Source organism: Athene noctua, chromosome 2 (assembly GCF_965140245.1).
Source record: "Athene noctua chromosome 2, bAthNoc1.hap1.1, whole genome shotgun sequence".
NCBI lineage: Eukaryota > Metazoa > Chordata > Aves > Strigiformes > Strigidae > Athene > Athene noctua.
Window position 1 is genome coordinate 11,015,255 of NC_134038.1, and position 19,612 is coordinate 11,034,866.

The following is a 19,612-nucleotide window of genomic DNA, read 5'->3' on the forward strand; positions in this document are numbered from 1 at the left end:
CAGTCAAACAAAAACTCACTATATCATCATTGCTGCCTTCTGCTTGTTTGCAGAGCTTGACTCTGCATGGATTTCAGAAATGGTTGACCTAGTTTCTTGGCTAGTAAATTAATATACATGCCTGCTTTCTGTAAAATCTGGTAATAGACCAAACTAATGTTTGAGGTGATTGAAAATCTTGGAGTATAAAGATAGGATGCTAACTTAAACATCTTAGGCCTTGATTTTAAGAAATTGAGAGGCAATGTGATAAATGTATATGAAATAAATATTATAGCACAGGCTGATGAGGAATGAGGAGCTTTTCTTCCTGGCACCTGAAGTTGTCATCCAGTTATCAGGCAGTAAGTGTAAAATAAATCTCATCATCCCCCCCCCCCCCCCCCCCCCCCCCCCCCGTACCTAATTGGACTGCGGTGTTTGCTGTCAGTATTGGTAGAAGAGGCTGAAGATGTACATAGGTATCAAATGGGCAGATATAATTTCTAGTTCAGGCATTCTTTGCACTACCTTTGAAGTGGTCCTGAGGATATTTCCCTAAATACCTGCTGTTGGACTAAGTGAGCATTAGGTGTAAATAATTTTGGTTGTCATTCCTTGCCAAAAAACGCCCATCTACATTCAGTAAGTCTGAGTGGAAAGGGTATTAGTCTGTGTTCAGTGTCAAGATCCTGTAATTTTTAAGGAGAAGGTTCAAGGCTTTTGTTTGTCCTTGGATTTTAGCAAGTATAAAGACAAAAAACATTATAGGAAAAAAAGGCTTCTGTTACAAAGAGGATGTTCGCTTTAAGTAGCACTTGAGTTTATAACTTCTGTAAAAATAGGAAGGAACATGTGTGTACTTATTCTTGTATCAGTGCTGAAAATCAATGTATTTAAAGTTAGTCGTAGTGCTGGCTGTGATATTGATTGAGATTTTTTTGGCACCAACAAATAGAGGGTGAGGGAAGCTAGTCTCTGTATCTTGATACAGGCCATTAGATATGAAACCCTGTACCTTGAGAGGTGCTTCTCAAGTAGACCTAAACCAGGATCTAATGTCCTTCCTATGCTAGTTTTTGTTTTTAAAGATGCGAAATGATTATTCATGTATCATTCTTCTGTGTGGAAGGTGACTTTGTAAAGCTGCTGATGTGTGCTCTTAATCAACCTCCTCCATCATTTGCATGCTTGCATCAGTCTACTAGTTAACACCTCTTGCTCTGCAAATCCAAATTTTACTGAGTTAAGCTTCAGTCTCTTTTGCTACTCTGTGCAGCAGGAGGAACAGGTTAACCTGCTGAATGGAAAAGCGGCAAGTTCTCCTTTTGTTTGTGTGAAGCTAACAGTGCTAAAAGAGGGGGAGAGAAGGGCAGGAAGAATATGCTTACCAATTAATAGCTACTGTAGTTCTCAAACAGAGCTGCACTTAATGTTATTCAATGTTGCAGTCTTGTTTCATATGGAATTGTACAGTTCTGCATAAAGGTAATGCTATACTTACTGTGTGGTATTGTACTTACTATGCCAGTATTGTTTTTCTTCCGTTTATGAGAATGCTGTAGAAACTGGATTTTTGATACTGGTCTGCATGAAAATGAACTTGATGGGTTTTGCTGCTTGCAAGTGGGGTTTTTCTGCTATTAGGTGTGACTCAGGTTGGTTTTTAGTTATAGTGATTCCTGTTTGCATTGAAATATTGTGTAAACTGACTTTTTGTAGTTATTTTGGTGGCATGACTTTTTCCTGACGTTAATAGCCAATGAGTAGATTAGCATGCTACATGAAAAAACAAGAGCAAAGGTGTCATTAAAGCTATTGTTACACCGCCACCACCCCACCCCCTGCTCCCATCTCCATCTCATACCAGCTGTGGGTTTAATCACATCCTAATGCTGGCTGCGAGAGCCTGTGCTTGCTGGGTGGGTTTGGAAAGGTGTGGTTTTTTTCTGGTTTTCCCCTGCTTTTTTCTGGCCTGTCAGACAGAGGCAGTGGCAGGTCCATCCCAGCATCCCACCATGGCTCCTGGGGCCCCACCCCAATGGTGCTGAATTGCTGTAGGCTCAGGACTGTACTGGAGGTCTCAAGAATGCTGTAATTGGGGGTGGGCAGCTCTGTGGACAGTGAGAACAAGCTGGTGTCACTGTGGAAGATGGCTCTGCTGGTGTCACCAGGGTCACCAGGCATGGGAATGCTTCTGTGACTGTCCTGGCAGATCAAGGAGCAATCCAGTAGCATTTCCTTGGGCAGGGGAAGGTCGCCTGCTGCGTCCCCAGTGGCTTGGATGTTGGGGGCAGCACAGTGGCTGAGGATGTCGCTGCCCAGGGGGATGTTGGTGCCCCCATAGGGGTGACAGTGTTAGAGAGGCTGAGCCATGCAAACTGCTTCTCCATTTCCTGGTACCTGGGCAAGCACTTGAAGGGTGTGAAGTGTTATGGTTGGCCCTGGGGAGTCCCAGAGGCTGTGAAAGCTGGCTGGGGGGATCCCACGGCCCTGGGGTCCCCACAGGGCAGCACCTGGCAAAGGTGCAGCACAGTGGGTGAGCATGGTGGTGGCTGGTGAGGGCAGGTTGGTGCTCATCCACAGGATACAAAAGACCCGGAGGTCAAAGAAGCAGCCACATGGAGCCATCTGCAGCCCTGTGTGAGTGAGAGGGAACCGTGCTGGGCCGGGAGGACCAGGGGCACCAGCCGAGCCAGCCCTTATCACCAGTGTCCCCCGGCTCTGCGCCAGGCATGTGGGGAGCTTGCGGCTTGGAGCCCTTCCTGTGGGGTGAGCTGCTGTGCCAGTAGGACCGGTTTGCAGAGTGGGGAGGAGACTCACTTATAGAAGGTGAAACAGGAGAGATGGGCTCAGGTATTTTGGAAATTCTCTGTAAATTTTGTTTACTGGGTGTGCATCACCCAGGCGAGGGCAGGAACCCTCGCAGAGGATTGCTGAACCCTCGTACCAAAAATGCTTGGAGGGACAGGGGTGCTGGGGATGCTGAAGGTGCCTGGTGTGCCATACCTGCTGGGGATTCCCACAGTGCCATCCCTGCCAGGGGTGCCCAGGCTGTAGGCAAGGCCTGCCCTGCCCAGACAGTCAGCACAGGTTTGCTGGGCCTGAAAAGAGAGACAGGAGTGATCACCACTGGTCACATCTGCTCTTGCCCCCAAGAGTGTTCCCAGGCTGCAGGGGTTGTGGTTGGTCCCTGCCTCAGGGTAGACAGTTTCAGGATGGACAAAAGGCTGAAGCAGCCGGGGCATTGGGGGTCCTGGGGGCTGCGCAGTGGGAGCCAAAGTGCTGTCAGCACTACAGTCCTTTATGGCTGTTGACTGCTAAGGACTCTCTGGAGTTCCTGGCTCTGGCCTTCTGTTTGGGGGTCTCCCAGGAGGGAATGTGGGGACTCCCCATGTTCCACCCTGCAGCCAACAATCACCTCAGCAGCTCATGGGAAGGGAAAGGGTTAAGGTGTGCTGGGGTGCTCCCTGTACCTACAAGGAACTATTGGGAACTGTGGTTTCAAATGCCTTTGGCCAGAAGCCTTGGTCAGCTCCCAGAGCTGTGACACTGTTGGTGGCAGTGAGACTTGGAATGAGTCCCACGACCACTGCAGTGCTGGGATGAGAAGTTGTAGGCTGTTCAGGAGGGATAGTCAGGGCAGGCATGGTGGAGGTGTTGCACTCTATGTAAGGGAGAGGTTTGATTGTACAGCCCTTACACTCAGCAATGATGTGGTTTAGAGACTCTGGATGAGGATTAAGGGAAAACAAAGGAGATGTTGTATTGGCCAGCAGCACCGAGGAGTTATTCTGTAGGCAGTGAGGAGGACTCTGTGGATCAGTAGCCTTTGTCCTTATGGGAGATTTCAACTTCCCAGACATCAGCTGGGAATATCATACTCCTGTGACAAGCAGGTTGGGGAAATGCTTGAAGTTCATGGAAGATAATTTCTTGTCACAAGTACTCAGTGAGCCAATGAGGAAAGATGCCCTCCTAGGCTTGCTGTTTGTGAATGGAGGATGCCAAAGTCCCCCACAACATCCTTCTCTCTAAATTAGAGAGCTATGGATTTGATGGCTGCACTATTCAGTGAATAAGGAATTTCCTGGAGTAGTGGTCAATGACTCAATGTCCAGATGGAGATTAGTGATGAGTGGTGTCCCTCAGGGTCTGTACTGGGACCAGTACTGTTCAGTATCCAGCAGCAGTGGGATTGAGTGCACTGTCAGAAGATTTGCAGACAACACCAAGCAGAGTGGTGCAGTTGACACACCTGAGGGATGATGCCATCATGTGAGTCTCATGAGGTTCAACAGGGCCAAATGCAAGGTCCTGCATGAGGGTTGGGACAACCCCCAGTGTAAATACAGGCTGGGGGATGAAGGGATTGAGAGCAGCCCTGTGGAGAATGACTTGGGGGTACTGGTGGATGAGAAGCTGGAAATGTGCCGTCGCAGCCCTGAAAGCCAACCATATCCTGGGCTGGATCACAAGAAATGTGGCCAGCAGGTCGAGGGAGGGGATTCTCCCCCTCTACTCTGCTCCAGTGAGACGCCACCTGCAGTGCTGTGTCCAGCTCTGGAGTCAGCACAGGAAAGACATGGCCCTGTTGGTGGGAGTTCAGAGGAGGGCCAGATCTTCATGGCCCTTGTCAGAGGGCTGGAGCCCCTCCCCTGTGAGGACAGGCTGAGAGAGTTGGGGTTGTTCAGCCTGGAGAAGAGAAGGCTCCGGGGAGACCTTATAGCAGCCTCCCAGTACTTAAAGGGGGCTTATAAGAAAGATGGGGACAGACTTTTTAGAAGGCCCTGTTGCGACAGGGCAAGGAACAGTGGTTTTAAACTAAAAGGGTACATTTAGACTCCATATAAGGAAAAAGAAATTACAGCGTGGGTGGTGAAACACTCCAGCAAGTTGTCCAGAGAGGTGGTAGATGCCTCATCCCTGGAAACATCAAAGGTCAGGTTGGAAGGGGCTCTGAGCAACCTGATCTAGTTGAAGATGTCCCTGCTCATTGCGGGGGGTTGGACATTGGAGTAGTTCACCTTTAAAGGTCCTTTCCAGCCCAGACTATTCTGTGATTCCCAGCAATAAGTGATGTGCTGGCAAAACCTGTTTTCAGATGTTTCTCTGATCGGTGAGTTGTGTTGGCTTTGTGTTACACATTCATGGTCTGAATTGCATGTTTCCATCTTCCTCTGTTACGGATGAGTAGTTCATCAGAATTGAAAGAACAGCTTACATCGGGTTAATTTTTGGATTTAAAAGTGTTTTAATCACTTAGGCAGCTTTTAGCCTCCTTTAGTGTCAGTAAAGAAGGCAAGTTCACAAACTGAGCTGAACCTGCTCAAACAGGAAGATTGAATTGAACTCTTTTCCTGGCAAAAAACTGTGAACAATTTGTCCTAATCTGAAGGCCTTCAAAAGGCAGTCAGTAATACGCTGTTGAGGAAAGCTAGAATTTAACTTGCCCTCTGATACTAATTATGCTTGTTATTTTCTTGTGACACTGCTGCTAATAAAAGTAGCCTGGGAAACTGTAGGCATACATAGTGCTGGCAGTTAGTGGAATATCCTGAAGATCCAAGATTTTACTGTTTTACATTTCATATTAAAAACAGGCCCTACCAAGAATTTAAACAGTACATTTTTTCAGGTTCAGATTTGCTTCAAACTAATGTTGCACTTGTGATCCTTTCAGAAATCTGTTCCAAATGTGGCTTGTGGTCATTATTTAAGACCTAGTTTACTAACCCGTTGTCTCAAAGCAAACTTGAGACAAGTACTAGCCTCCTAGGCAGTTCTGACAAACTGTTTTGTTCAAAGATAATTGGGAGCCTTATCTCAGTTGTGGCTTCATATTTATGAAGAAACCCAAACCAAAACTCTAGCTTAGTGTAAAACTGATGTAAATTGTGTATTTAACTGAAAAAGCAATTTGGCAAAAGAAGTATTTGTTAGTGATTTTTTTTTTTTACAACTTAAAAGAATTTTGCTTGCTGAGCAGCAGCTTTTTGTGCATGTGTGTAAAGATGAGAAGGAAATGATTGCTGTTCCAAATGTACGGTGGATTATTGTGCTAGCTACTGTTAAAATAACTGGCATAGTGCTATAAATGCTGTCTGGGGAAATGAAAAAAAATTGACATATTCCAGCAGATTCTTTTTGCTTTTATCTCTGTATACAAAGGTTTGGGGTTTTTTTCTTCTTTATATCTGGGTATTCATTAAGCAACACTTGACTAGATCTGTCTTTAGATGGCTACATTGAAAACTGTCTCATGAGAGTGGACCGTATATTTCTTCCCATGATAGCTGGAAGTTATGTTAGGTAGAAGGCTCAGCTGTATGTAGAATAGGGTGGAAAGTTGTTTTTAAAAAAAGTAAGAAGAAACCAAACCAAAACTTACTGATAATAAGTCTCTGCTCCATAAACTCAGAAAATAAGATTGTGTCGCTGCTTAAGCGTAGTGTTCATGGTGGCAAAACTGAGTTTTCTGGGAAGCTTCTGAGTACTGCAGTCTCAGTGCTGTTGCAGTATTCAAAGAGTAAGGCAAATGGGAGAGAACCCTTTGCTTTATTCTTAGGAATTGCATTGAGTAAGCATGTAAAATAGAACTGAAGTCTCTTTGAGTACGTAACAGTAATGTGTCGACTGACTCATGAATTTTGTGTTGAGGGCGGTGTATTGGGATTGGAGCTACTCTGAAGCATGGTTATTTAGAATAGAAAAAGGTTGAGAAAAAGTCACAGTTCTAACTCTAGCCTGTGAACAAGAAAGTTTCGTTTTAATGGTTAGGTAGAGGAAAGCTGTACCTGCATACAGATATTAAATCCTGCAAGTGCTTGACAGGCAGGACTCCTTTGTTGTGATACAGAAGTTGATGAAAGTGTGACTCTAGTAAAAAGACAGGCCGATACGTAACTTGTAACTACAGTTGCTTTATTGGAACCAGTTACAATTCTCATTTATAGTATGGCTCTAACTGCGTTCCTGGCACGACAGCCTTCCTGCCTCCCAGGTTTTATAATATTTTTTTTTAAATTTCCCTCTCTTTCTTGCAGCTAACCTTTTTGTGTTGTACAGCAATAAAATATGTGTCTTCCTGTCTCCCCTAGGAGATAATGGGGACAGGTGATAGTGGTTAATATTACCTCCTACCAGTACCTCTGTCTAGTAGTTCTTTCTCAGCTTAAATAAATTTGTAGCAGTTCTTGTCGATGTTTATAGTTCATTATGTTCATTTTCAATTTCAGGGTTTTAAGTCTGTGTATCTCAAGGCTTTTCTTCTGACGGTATCAGGCTTGTAAAGAAGTGGCAGTAATTCTTACTAATCCAACTTCAATAAACTGCTGTCCCTGACAAGTTACTCATGGGGGACCTGAAAGTGTTATGTCAGTAGCTGTCATAGGAAATTTCAGCATTTTCCTGCTTTTAGATGGTTTCTAAGGAAAAAAAAAAAAAGCTGGTAATTCAGGCCAACTGATCTGTCTTTTGTGGGGAGGAGAAATGGGCTTTTTCAGGTCTGATAATAGAACAGATCTTTAAGCTAGGAACCACTTACTGTCTTGCAGATACCTTTTAAAGGATTTCCTCCCATTGAAGTTGTGAAGGCAAATGCTTTAAATAAAAGTTTGGAGATAAATGTAATCCTGTGATCTTTGTCAGAAGCAATCTCCATTGTCAGTGTGAATTCAGAAGTAACATGGGATTGATTGTCTTGACGCCTGCCTTAGAATTCTCTGCATTTGTGCCAGTTTATTTAGCATTAGTTTTGTATGTTTTTTAGGATATAATGGGAGACTCCCTTCACCTGCAAGGAGGTATTTCATTCACCATATTTCTTTGTCGATGCTTGTTCATATATGTACAACAAAATTGCTTTTACAGTTTTGTACGCTATCTCAACATTGAAAGCATCCAGGAAAGGCATTCTTTGATTTTATCTCCTTTTTGCCATGGGAAGTAACAAACTGCCAAGGCTCCTCTGCCAATGAAGAATTCTTTTCTGCATTTCTTTGTGAGTATATCTATATAGAGACAGTGTAAATTAATGTTTTAAAACTAGGAGTACATTATTCTAGACTGACGGAGCAGATATTAGGTCTTGCTTAACTTCCCCTTTTAAGTCAGGTAGGTTTGAAAGCCTACCTGCACTTAACCTTAATACAGCTGTATACATTAATATTTTGAATAGTCCTGAATTGAGACATCTATAAGAACAAGGCTGATAGCTGCAGATACTTCTTCATTCTCCCTAGCACCTCAAGTATGATAACTTCAAAGTTGACCTCATATTTGAATAATTTGCCCATGGACTTCATTTTGACCTGGTCTTTTTTCCTCAAATAATTGCAGGACAGTTTTTTATGTCTTTACTAAGCTGAGCATCTGGAACTGCTTGCTGTCTGCCTTCAGAAATACCAAAAAAAAAAAAAAAAAAAAAAAATCTATGCATGGTAATAGGTTTTGGTTTCTCTAACTTACAATAGTGTCTGGTTTAGTCTCTGACTATTTTGTGAATAGGGGAAAGTAGATTTGGTTACAGTTCTGTGATTAGGGAAAAGTAGATTTGGTTAGAGTTCTTGAAAGCAGAAATGAAGTCTTAAAGGTCAGTCACTTCAGAAGTGCTCATTTTTTCTTCAGATATCCAGTTGGGCGTTTTTAAAGAGTGAGCGGGACAGAAAAAAGTTTTTATTCTTCAACATAGGGCTAAAGGCTAAGGAAAAGCTTGAAAGCCTCAAATTTGCATGCTGGGATTGGTGTGTTAAGTAGTTACTTTGAACTGTGTTGCAACACTTCTGAGTGTTTTACTGATTTGAATATTCCTGATAACAATGCTTGCACATCACAGAAGCAGTGTTAAGGATGAACAAGCCTACAGCTTGATGGCAGATGAAATTTGCTGTTGACAGACTGAAAATCACGAACAGTGACACAAATAGTATAACATATTAAAACATGGTTAATTCTTAAGCTTTCAAAACATTTTATTGTTAAAAAAACTTCTGGGGAGCTCTGATTTCTGGTGAAATGCAGGTATAAATTCAGATTAAAACACTAAACTATGTTGTCCTCGTGTAGAACATGCTTCTGATTGTCAGCTTGTGAAAGATATTGATGTGGCTGAGTGAAATTTAGAGTAATTTCTGTGTAAAGAGTTGTTCCTTTTTTCACTGGAAATATCCAAAATATTCCTTATTTAAGCATTTTATTTACTTACTAGGACACACAACTGAACTTTGATACATATAAAATCGATAGCATGAAATATTACTTCAGTTTAAAGCAGGAATTTGGGTTGTTCTTTTGTGTGAGACAGCAGCTTTGTGGAAGCTCAGGGTACTCTAGAATGCAGTGGCTATATTGAAAACCTTCTCATCAACAGAAGCAGTCAGAAGAGTAGAATAGATCAGGTATATCCATCAGTGGGCTGGTCTCTCTCTTTTTTTTTTTTTTCTTTTCTAATCTCTGTCTGGGTTTAAGTACACTTTTCCTTTTCACCTTGTGTACCTTTTGAACTTCCATGTCATTCTGCATAAGCAGGACTTAAATCTACTTGGGTGCTAGGGAATGATCCCTTTTGCCATTCACCTGCTCTTACCACTAACGTAGATGTCTCAAAGTGAAGTAAGTATACCGCCTTTGGCTTTATGGAGTATGGGATTATGACAAAAAGTAGAAAGAGCTGCAGTTGGAAGGAGGCTGAGAGGCACTGCCTTTAGGTAGTAGCTTTTACTGGCTAGTAGAAAAGTTCTAGCTATGTTTTTCTTGAAATACATCTGTTTCAGTGGCTTGGCACTACCCCAGTGTACCTTTTGGAACAGCAATCCTTGATACAAATGAGTGCTGAAGCAGCTCTTTCCTATTATGGAAGAAACTAAATGTCTGTAAAATACTGCTGATAACTTCTTATGATAATCAAAACTTTGATAGTGCATGTACAGGGGTTTATGGTAATGAAGAAATTACTTCCTCACAGTTTAATTTCCTACCATGCATTGCTTTTGTAGCGCTCTGTATGTGTGCAAAGGCAGTGAATCACGGGTTCAAGAAACTGCCTGACAAGTATGGGGTTTCTCACAACTAACAGGAATTAGTTCTCATCAATGTCCTTCATGTTTGGTGATATTTTCCAGCAGGATGTGATACCATCTAGGGAAAGTTCTGTATGCCTAAAGCTATGGGTTTTGAAGCCACTTCTTGTGGGAATGGTACATTTTATTTGTAGGTTTCAAAGCTGGCAGAGAAAGTGCAGCTGCTAATGATCTCTACTATCTGTTAAAGGATGTGCAACCCAGAGTTAGAGAGATACCACATTTCTGAACTAGCCTTGTGTTGGGCTTGTGTGGCAGGGTTTTGGTAGTGGGGGGACTACAGGGGTGGCTCCTCTGAGAAGGTGCTAGAAGTTTCCCCCATGTCCAATAAAACCAATGCCAACCATCTCCAAGACAGACCTGCTGTTGGCCAAGGTCGGGACCATCAGTGATGTTGGTAGCATCTCTGTGATAACATATTTAAGAAGGGAGAAAAACGGTTACTCAACAGCAGCCAAGAGAAAGGAGTGCACTTCGGTCAGAACAACCCCCAGCAGCGCTACAGGCTTGGGGAGGAGTGGCTGGAGAGCTGCCAGTCAGAGAGGGACCTGGGGGTGTTGATTGACAGCCGACTGAACAGGAGCCAGCAGTGTGCCCAGGTGGCCAAGAAGGCCAATGGCATCCTGGCTTGTGTCAGCAATAGCGTGGCCAGCAGGGACAGGGAAGGGATCTTGCCCCTGTACTCGGCACTGGTGAGGCCGCCCCTCGATTCCTGTGTTCAGTTTTGGGCCCCTCACTACAAAAAGGCCATTGAATGACTCGAGCGTGTCCAGAGAAGGGCAACGGAGCTGGTGCAGGCTCTGGAGCACAGGTCGTACGAGGAGCGGCTGAGGGAACTGGAGGGGTTTAGTCTGGAGAAGAGGAGGCTGAGGGGAGACCTCATCGCCCTCTACAGCTCCCTGAAAGGAGGGTGCAGAGAGCTGGGGATGAGTCTCTTTAACCAAGTAATAAGCGATAGGACAAGAGGGAATGGCCTCAAGTTGTGCCAGGGAAGGTTTAGACTAGATATGGGGAAGCATTTCTTTCCAGAAGGGGTTGGTGGGCGTTGGAATGGGCTGCCCAGGGAGGTGGTGGAGTCCCCATCCCTGGAGGGGTTTAAGAGTCGGGTCGACACAGCGCTGAGGGATCTGGTGTAGTTGGGAACTGTCAGTGTGAGGTTAATGGTTGGACTGGATGATCTTCAAGGTCTTTTCCAACCTAGACGATTCTGTGATTCTGTAATATGTGAGAGAAACACCTTGCAGACACCAAAGTCACTGAGGAAGGAGGGGCAGGAGGTGCTCCAGGCACTGGAGCAGAGGTTCCCCTGCAGCCCGTGGTGAGGCAGCTGTGCCCCGCACCCATGGAGCTCCATGGGGGAGCAGAGACCCACCTGCAGCCCATGGAGGACCCCATGCTGAAGTATATGGATGCCCAAAGGAGGCTGTGACCCCATAGGAAGCCTGTGCTGGAACAGGCTCCTGGCAGGACCTGTGGCCCTGTGGAGAGAGGAGCCCACACTGAAGCAGGTTTTCTGTCAGGACTTGTCACCTTGTGGGGGACCCACACTGGAGCAGTCTGTTCCTAAAGGACTGCAGCCCATGGAAGGGACCCATGCTGGAAGCTTGTCAAGAACTGTAGCCTGTGGGAAGGACTCATGTTGGAGTCCTGTGGGAGGGACACCACGCTGGAGCAGAAGAGTGTGAGGAGTCCTCCCCCTGAGGAGGAAGGAGCAGCAGAAACAATGGGTGAAGAACTGACCACAACCCCCATTCCCTGTCCACCTGCACCACTGGGGGAGAGGAGGTAGAGAAATAAGAGAGTGAAGTTGATCCTGGGAAGAAGGCAGGGGTGGGGGTAAGGCGTTTTAAGATTTGTTTTTTATTTCTCGTTATCTTGCTCTGATTTGATTTGAAGCTAATTTCCCCAAGTTAAGTCTGGTTTGCCTGTGATGGCAATTGGTGAGTGATTTTCCTATCTTTATCTCAACCCATGAGCCTTTCATTATATTTTTTTTCTCCCCTATCCTGTTGAGGAGGGGAGTGATAGAGTGGCTTTGGTGGGCATCTGGCATCCAGCCACAGTCAACTCGCCACATTTCCCTACCTAGTTTCTTGAGAAAACTGTTTTTCCACATTCTCATGAATGGCTCAATAACTTCTCTGTTACTGTATGTGTTCTCTGTTGAGTCATTCGTGATCTTGGAGAATACTCTGGCTGACCAACAAACCAAGAAGCTGGTTGTACTTTTCCAGGAGTGGTTTATTCTTCAGACTCTTGGTATATGAGACAGGACAGAATTTGTTAATGGTTTGAGTCTAGCTCTGCATCATCAAGACCACAAATTTATCTTTGAATCTAAGGCTTCTCCATGGGAGCAGTTTTTTTCTATATATTTTAAGTACACTTAGTAGAATGCAAATTGTACTCTTAAACTCATTTTTCATCTTAGAAAGTTGTCCTAATATAAGTTCAGTGATGTTTTCTAACAAGTACATTCTAACTATAGGATATCTTATGACACTTCTCTAATAATCCAACAATAACCAGTATTGCAGTTGGTTTACCTGGATGAAACTTTTTTTTTCTTCAAGCATGTTGTGTTTAACATGTACATCTTTTTAAATTATGTTTATTTGTAATCTCTGTGAAAGGATGACTTGATCAGCAATTTGGAACACCTGCATGATTTTTTATTCAAAGTAGTCTTAAAAGATTTTGTGGGCAGAACTGTTATCTACAAGTTGAAGTGAAGTTACTGTTTGTTATGTCCAAGATTAGACTGGATTACGTAAAATGATTAGTTAACTTTTTACTATCTGTAAGGCCCAAGAAGCTTAAGTTTTCAGCAGTAAAACAATAATTTCCATTATCTTTCAGGTTGATGCATGAGAGTTTAACATAAATAACTTTGCCAGATAGGAATGCAATATCTGTATCCTCACTGACTGCCTTAGAGGGTCACTAAACAGCCTCTTCTATGCTTATCCCATTCAAGATTCATCCAATGCTACCCTTACTAACTTGCTGAAGCAGAATTCGAGGACTACATACCTGGCTAAAGTCCTACTATGCTTAGTGTTGTATGCTTTGCCTCATGACAGGTAAGAAACTGAGGTACAGCAGTGTTAATTACCTGAAAGAAATAGGAAGTCTGTAGTTAAAAACAGAGATCAAATGCACCTTTAGTTACTGCAACGTTACACTGAGTTTCTGTAGTTGAGTAACTCCTAATAAAACATGTTTATAAGATAGAGGCAAGGTTAGTAATTCCCTGTGAAATTCCTTTAGTTTCTTTGCAATGATACATTGAGTGAAAGTATATCCAAGGGAAAACTTCCATTCTTTTAGGTCTGGTAGATCTCAGTCATTGTGGGGTTTTTGTACTATTTTTGCTGATGCTTGTATTTTTAAGCAACTAACAATTTCCACAAAAATATGGGAGATGGAGGCCCAGAGGGCCAACATCCATTTCTAGATTTTGGTGATAAGATGTTAAATAAGTTAATATTTGTCATTGTTATTAAATCCTTGAAAGCCAGATTAATTTTTATTGAAAGACAAAAAAAACTACTGAAAGCCTTTTGATCAGCCAAAGGGGTTTTGCTCTGCTCTTTATGGAGTTGGCTTGCCTGTTTTCGTATGCTGTTATATGCACGACAGTACCATAAGGCAAAAGTAATCTTCTAGTTTAGCCACAGTGACAAGCATATCTTTATTAATGAGATTTATCGTTATGCTAGTCTTCTCACTTCTCCTGTCTTGTTTTTGTCGTATTCCAATATTCTGAGATTGCTGGCAAATGTCTGCTCTGTTGGAAGGTTCCTACTATGGGAGGTTCCGCTGTAAGAATGCCCATAAATCATCCAGCTCTTTGGCAGTGTCTTTGCCGCATGAGATGTCCCTGATAAATTGCATAAGTTCCTGAATGGCAATGCAGATAATTCCATAGTAGGTAATGTTTGTTATAGCCCATGCTAGGCATGACGAGCCTTGAACTAAACCTTCTTTATTGTGGGAGCTAACTAGCCTCACTTATTCTGAGACTACTTACAACAGAAATGATACAGAAGGCTTCTGTAGTTGCACTGAGTGAATCTGAGGCCAAGAAGGTTTTAATCAGTCTTGTTATAGCAGATGATTTGACTTCTCTGAGTGCTCGTGTGTGTGTGTGTAGCCTTTTCCTGTCAGCAGCCAGACATGTATGTGGTGTGCAATTAATCTGTGCATCTGTACTAAATCCAACACGCCCTGTAGGCACTGAATCATAGTTCTTTACAGCTCTGTAGGCACTGAATCATGGTCCTTGAACAGATGAGTACTGTGACACCACGTGATAGATCCAGTTTCTTCCTAGAAGGCGTGCATCTACAATACACGTGCACGCACTTTCGTTTATACCTCTTGCCAAGCTGGAGCTTGCTTCTGGGCTTCTGTTACACAATTCATGTAACATTTTTCCAGGTACCGTGTTTCTGAAGAGCTCAGGAGCCTGCCTTTCATTTTGTTGAACATAAACCTCATACGTGGCAACTGCCTGTGTTCTGGTTCCACAATGCAGGAAGGGCCCTGTGGGTTTCTCATGAAGGAGCAGCCTAAAGCACACTCCACCTGTAGAGCAACTCTTTTGTCACATGGTTTGAAAGTACTTCACTGATGGAGAAGCCAGGCACCTTAATTTCATGTCTGGTTACACTTATTAGTACCACATATCCTGTTACTCTATTACTCTTGAAATCCGTGGTCCTAGGATTGTGTCTCAATGCCTGTGGGTATGTGCAGTGCTTATACCGATGATACTCGTTTGCATGTACTTGCATCTGCTTGTAAACTTAATGGTAAATGCATGAAGGGAAGCTGCTATGTACATGTCTCTTGTTGAAATTTTACCTATATACGGCAACTTTGTGTATACTTGAATTACATTGGGCATGACTCTACAGTGTGAATATTATATAATACAGTGCCTTTGTTTCATGTGTGTATTTAGCTTCATTTCTCCATGAAAAACTGTACTTCAGAACCTGTTAGTCTTCAGATCAGTCTTTCTAGTCTTATAGTAGCAAAAAAATCTTTGCAGTACAACCAGTCTCTAAATAAGTCCTTTTCTCCTTGAACTGGTGTTCCAGGGTAAAGTTTGATTTGAAAAGGATGAAGTGACTCCCTTGTTGCAGTCTCTAGAACTTGTATGTGACTATTTGAATGTTGGTGTTTGTTATTTCACTTCAGCAGAAAAATGTAAGACTTGTTCTTAAATGCTTCTTTTGTTACTTCAAATACAGGTAATATCGAAAAATTGTTGCACTCTGATTTTGACTGAGGTTGTAACATGCACATAAAATGTAGGAAAAATGCCTCTGGAGATGATGGCATCGGCAAGTACACTTTGAACAAAGATCTTGTGCTCTCTTAATACCAGCCTAAATGGGGGGATGTGGGAGCGTAAGAATGGCTTAAAGATCATCAGATTTCCTGTGCAGAAATAGGAGTCCAGTTGCCTTTAATATCTCTCAGTGAGAAGCGGATGTAAAAGCTGAGATAGTCTGCAGACAACCTTCTGAGGGTGAGACTTCCTACTCAAGGTCTCAATAAGCTCTGCGGTATCTTTTTTTTTTTAAGTAACTATTGAATCCTGAAATGATCATTCAGACTGTTTAAGCTAAGAGCTTAAACTATTTACACATCAGATAGCCATGTTTACCATACTGAACTTTCTCTAAGAGCTGGAAGTAATGTCTACCTCTTTGTGGACTTGATAACAAGCTTGGCTAAATCCAGCTGATTAGGAAACAGGAAAAAAAAAAGGATGTATTGACCAACTACAAAGATCCAGAACTTCATAGCATCTCTCCTCACACTCCACTCCCCTTCAGACTTTGGAAATGACACACTCTTCTGTATAATAACCTGCGATGGCAGCATGAGGCGAACCTAACTCTAATCTTTGAGGAGTCTTGAATTCAGCATATACTTGTGAGTCAGGCTGGTGCCTTGCTCAGCTGATGCAGGAACAATGAGAAGTAGGGGTTTAAGGGGTAGATCCAGGAAAGACTAAGCACAGCAGAACCTGGTGAGAAGGAGTTTTTATGGGATGGGGAGGTCCTGGGGTTTAGTCATTGCTTACAGTAGATCTTTGTTCAATGGAAACCTTAAACTGTTCTTTGAGTTAGGGGATAAGCAACTTCTATTCTCTTGTTACAAGCCTTAACTTATTGAAGAGTCTGTATGGGTTGCTCATACCTTTAACTGTTAAAGTAGGCTCTTTGATGGTGGTCCCGCTGCTTCTGATCACAAACAGACTTCCTGTTGTGCCTCTATAGAGTGTAGAAAAACTAGGACTAGGTCCAATGCTCTCTCTAGGAGTTAATTCCTGGTTTCTACGATGTAATTCAATCCCTTTGTCAGGTGTTGTGTATCCAAGGAGCAAACACTAACAGAGATCTAGGTTCAAAAGGTAATGTGGCATCTGTACTTCGGAATGAAGAAATCTTCCAAGATGTGCGTGTTTCTCTATGTGGCTAAAAGTTTACAAGTCAAAATTTAACAAGTATCAGTAACTTGCTCCTGACATCTGATTGCCAGAATTACCAGAGCTTTTGCAAGGATTGTTCATTTCTGACCCAACTTTTTATAAGTTATTTATTTAATTTAAACTTGTCATGCTCTTTTGTATTGTATCAAGAACGTCCCCTCACCAGGAGTAGGAAAAGATTACTCCCATTTCAGTCTGCATGTGACTATATGTGTATGTCCTTTTCACCCTGCTATGGAAAATTGTTCCTAACTAATCTAGAGAATGTCATCTGTGTCCTGCCTCCTCATCTCTTGAATTGGGTTACTTTAAGGACTTGTTGCTCTCTAAGGAGTAGCTCTATTTTCAAGGGGAACTGAAGAAAATACTGGTTATGGTTTTTTAAGTCCTGTGCCAAATATATTCTTGACTGCCCATAGTTTGTCTTAAAGTATTCAAATGATTGACATCTTTGGAGTTCTACATTTGTCCATGAAATAGAGGAATATGCTCATGTTAAATGGAATACGTTTAAGTTTTATTTTACACGAGAGATACATTCTTCCTACTGCTGCTTTTACAATAAATATAGGCATAGGTTCCTGAGCTCCAAGAATCTGGGTGAATGAGTGTTTGAAGGTGAGAAATGGTCTGATGGTAGTCAGAACTTCTGAAGTGTGAGCAAATTCTCCTGGATCTGGAGCACACACTATTCCTAGTTGTAATTAATTAATTAAAAGACAAAGGAAAAAGCTGATGAGGGTAGGCATCTTCTAAGATTCAGTCCTTTTGTAATACTTGATTATTTTGAAAACCTGTATTTTTAAAGGAAGTTGCTAAACCATGTAATGCTACAGAGCTCAAAATATAAGCTCCTGTGTTTGAAAGCTGAGATACGGCACTGACAGAAGACTGTGTTCACTGTTGGAAGTCCTTTCTGTGACTTTGGAGTAATTAACAGAGGAAAAGCTGGTCAGTGTTCTGTTTGATAAATTATACTTAATGCTTTGTGTTGGACTGATAATGCTTTAAACCTGTGCCAAATGTTTGCTGTAGGGACAGGGGAAGGTTATGTGTGAGTCTTTTTCTTTCTCTGTCTTTGCAGCTCTTAATCAACTGGACAATCTTCATTTACACACAAAATTAGCTTCTAGTACATGATTATGTTTTGATGTTTTCCAGATCAAACCTGTAAGAAATACCATATTTAAGTCCTGTAATTGATATAGTTCTAGTGAATGAAGAAAACTAATAATTTGTTGTTGAAACTGGTCACGGTATCACTTGAATGCTGTGGTGGTACGTGAAAGCAGAGCTGGGCAATCTTCTGGAGGCAAATAGTTTTAACTTTGTAATGTGTCGTAGCATCATTGTTATTAACTGTACGATACACAGTTGAAGCTCAAACTATTAAGTTATTGTTATTTTGATCTTAAACTGTTCCATTACTGTCTTGAAAATAAAGGAATGAGAACTTTTTCAGCTCTGTAGAAGTAAACTACCGGGGCTTTTTTTTAACTGTGTTCTCTCTGACCACCAATTCATCAAATCCCAGGAGAATTTCCTCTTTCAACTGAAAATTAATTTTGGCAATACAGGTTGGTAAGGGGAAAAAAGTGGTCTGTATCGTTCCAGTGAGGAATAAAATTCTCAAACAAGTTTTCTCTGCCATGAAGCTATCTGTGAATTGTAGAGTTTGGACACTGGGTGTGTTGCTTTCTGCCTCTTTTTCTCATAGCTGCCTTATTATAGAGTAGCCTCTCAGAAGCTCTGCAGGGATTATTTTGACTGCTCAATTTGTGTGCTGTCTTTTATCTGGCAACAGAATTCTTTATAAGCTACCATAGACCTTCTGACAGTTATGTTTATGGATCTTTATGATTCTTTTTGTTTTACTTGTTTTGTATACTCTTCTGTTGCTGGGTTGTTGTCGCTAGCAGTCTGTTGTGATCTGTGGGGATGATATGTCATCTTAAGTTCCGCTTGCTGTGTCTTCTGTGCTTTCTATGTTTTGGGCTAAGCGAAGTCAAACACAGGTAAAGATAATGTGTGTTACATGATTTTAAATATTGTTCATATCTATACAACAGTGTTGGGTATACAGGCTAGGTGGGTGCTTTAGACAAAGCTTTTGAGTTGAAATAACCTGCATATTAAGTTGTGAAATCTACATTTCTGTGGGCTTTTGAAGATGCGGTCTAAGTTACCAGTCACAGAGGAAATGAAATGGCAGCTCAGGCCGTCCCAGATGCTCACCTCAGTGGTGTCCTTCAGCAGTGAGTGTCTGACTGGAGCAAAGCAGAGAACTGGAATGAGAGTTATTGGGTTGGCAGTTGAAGGTTTGAGCAGAATTTCAGGAAATACTTTCATCTTTGCTTCCCTCTCCATCTCTGCCCTGAGTCATCCCTGTTACCTGCTGGTGGAGACTTACAGCCAGCTCTGACACAGGGCTTACCTGGGCTCTGAGTGACAATCTTGCTTTAATGGTGGCAAAGGTTGGAAAATTATGTAAGATAACTTGAAGCCCCTACCTAGCAACTGTTGTACCTGTTAATAAGTAGCTGTTTTGCCCCAGCGTTTCAGCAAACTGTTTCATGGAGTACGCTGAATCTCTCAGTAAAACCTGTTAACATCTGTGTTACTGACTTTACCATTCCGTCCTGAGAAAGCAGCCATTAATAAATTTCTCAGAAGTTTTCTTCCTTGTACTCAAATGAGTGCAAAATTTGGAGGCTTGGGAAGCAGTGGCTGTGCGTCTGCCTGTTGAAACATGTACACCAGAGAAAAACCCAACTCTGCGATTCACAGAAAGCTCTTTGAATCTTTATGGTTAATAGTTTTCTTGAGCATGAATTTTTTATGGAGAACAAGATTTAATCAGGTGCTGTACTTCAGAGTTTAATTCCACCTTCCCCTTAAGTGACAAAACTAATGAAGTAAGGGATGGTTGCTTAAATGAATAGGTGAAGTCTCACTAATTTATCAGGAACAAGTAGGTTTATTGTCTGCTTCCTTCTTTTGAACTCGTCCCACAAAGCTCTGCCAACACAGTGTGTGGAGGGCA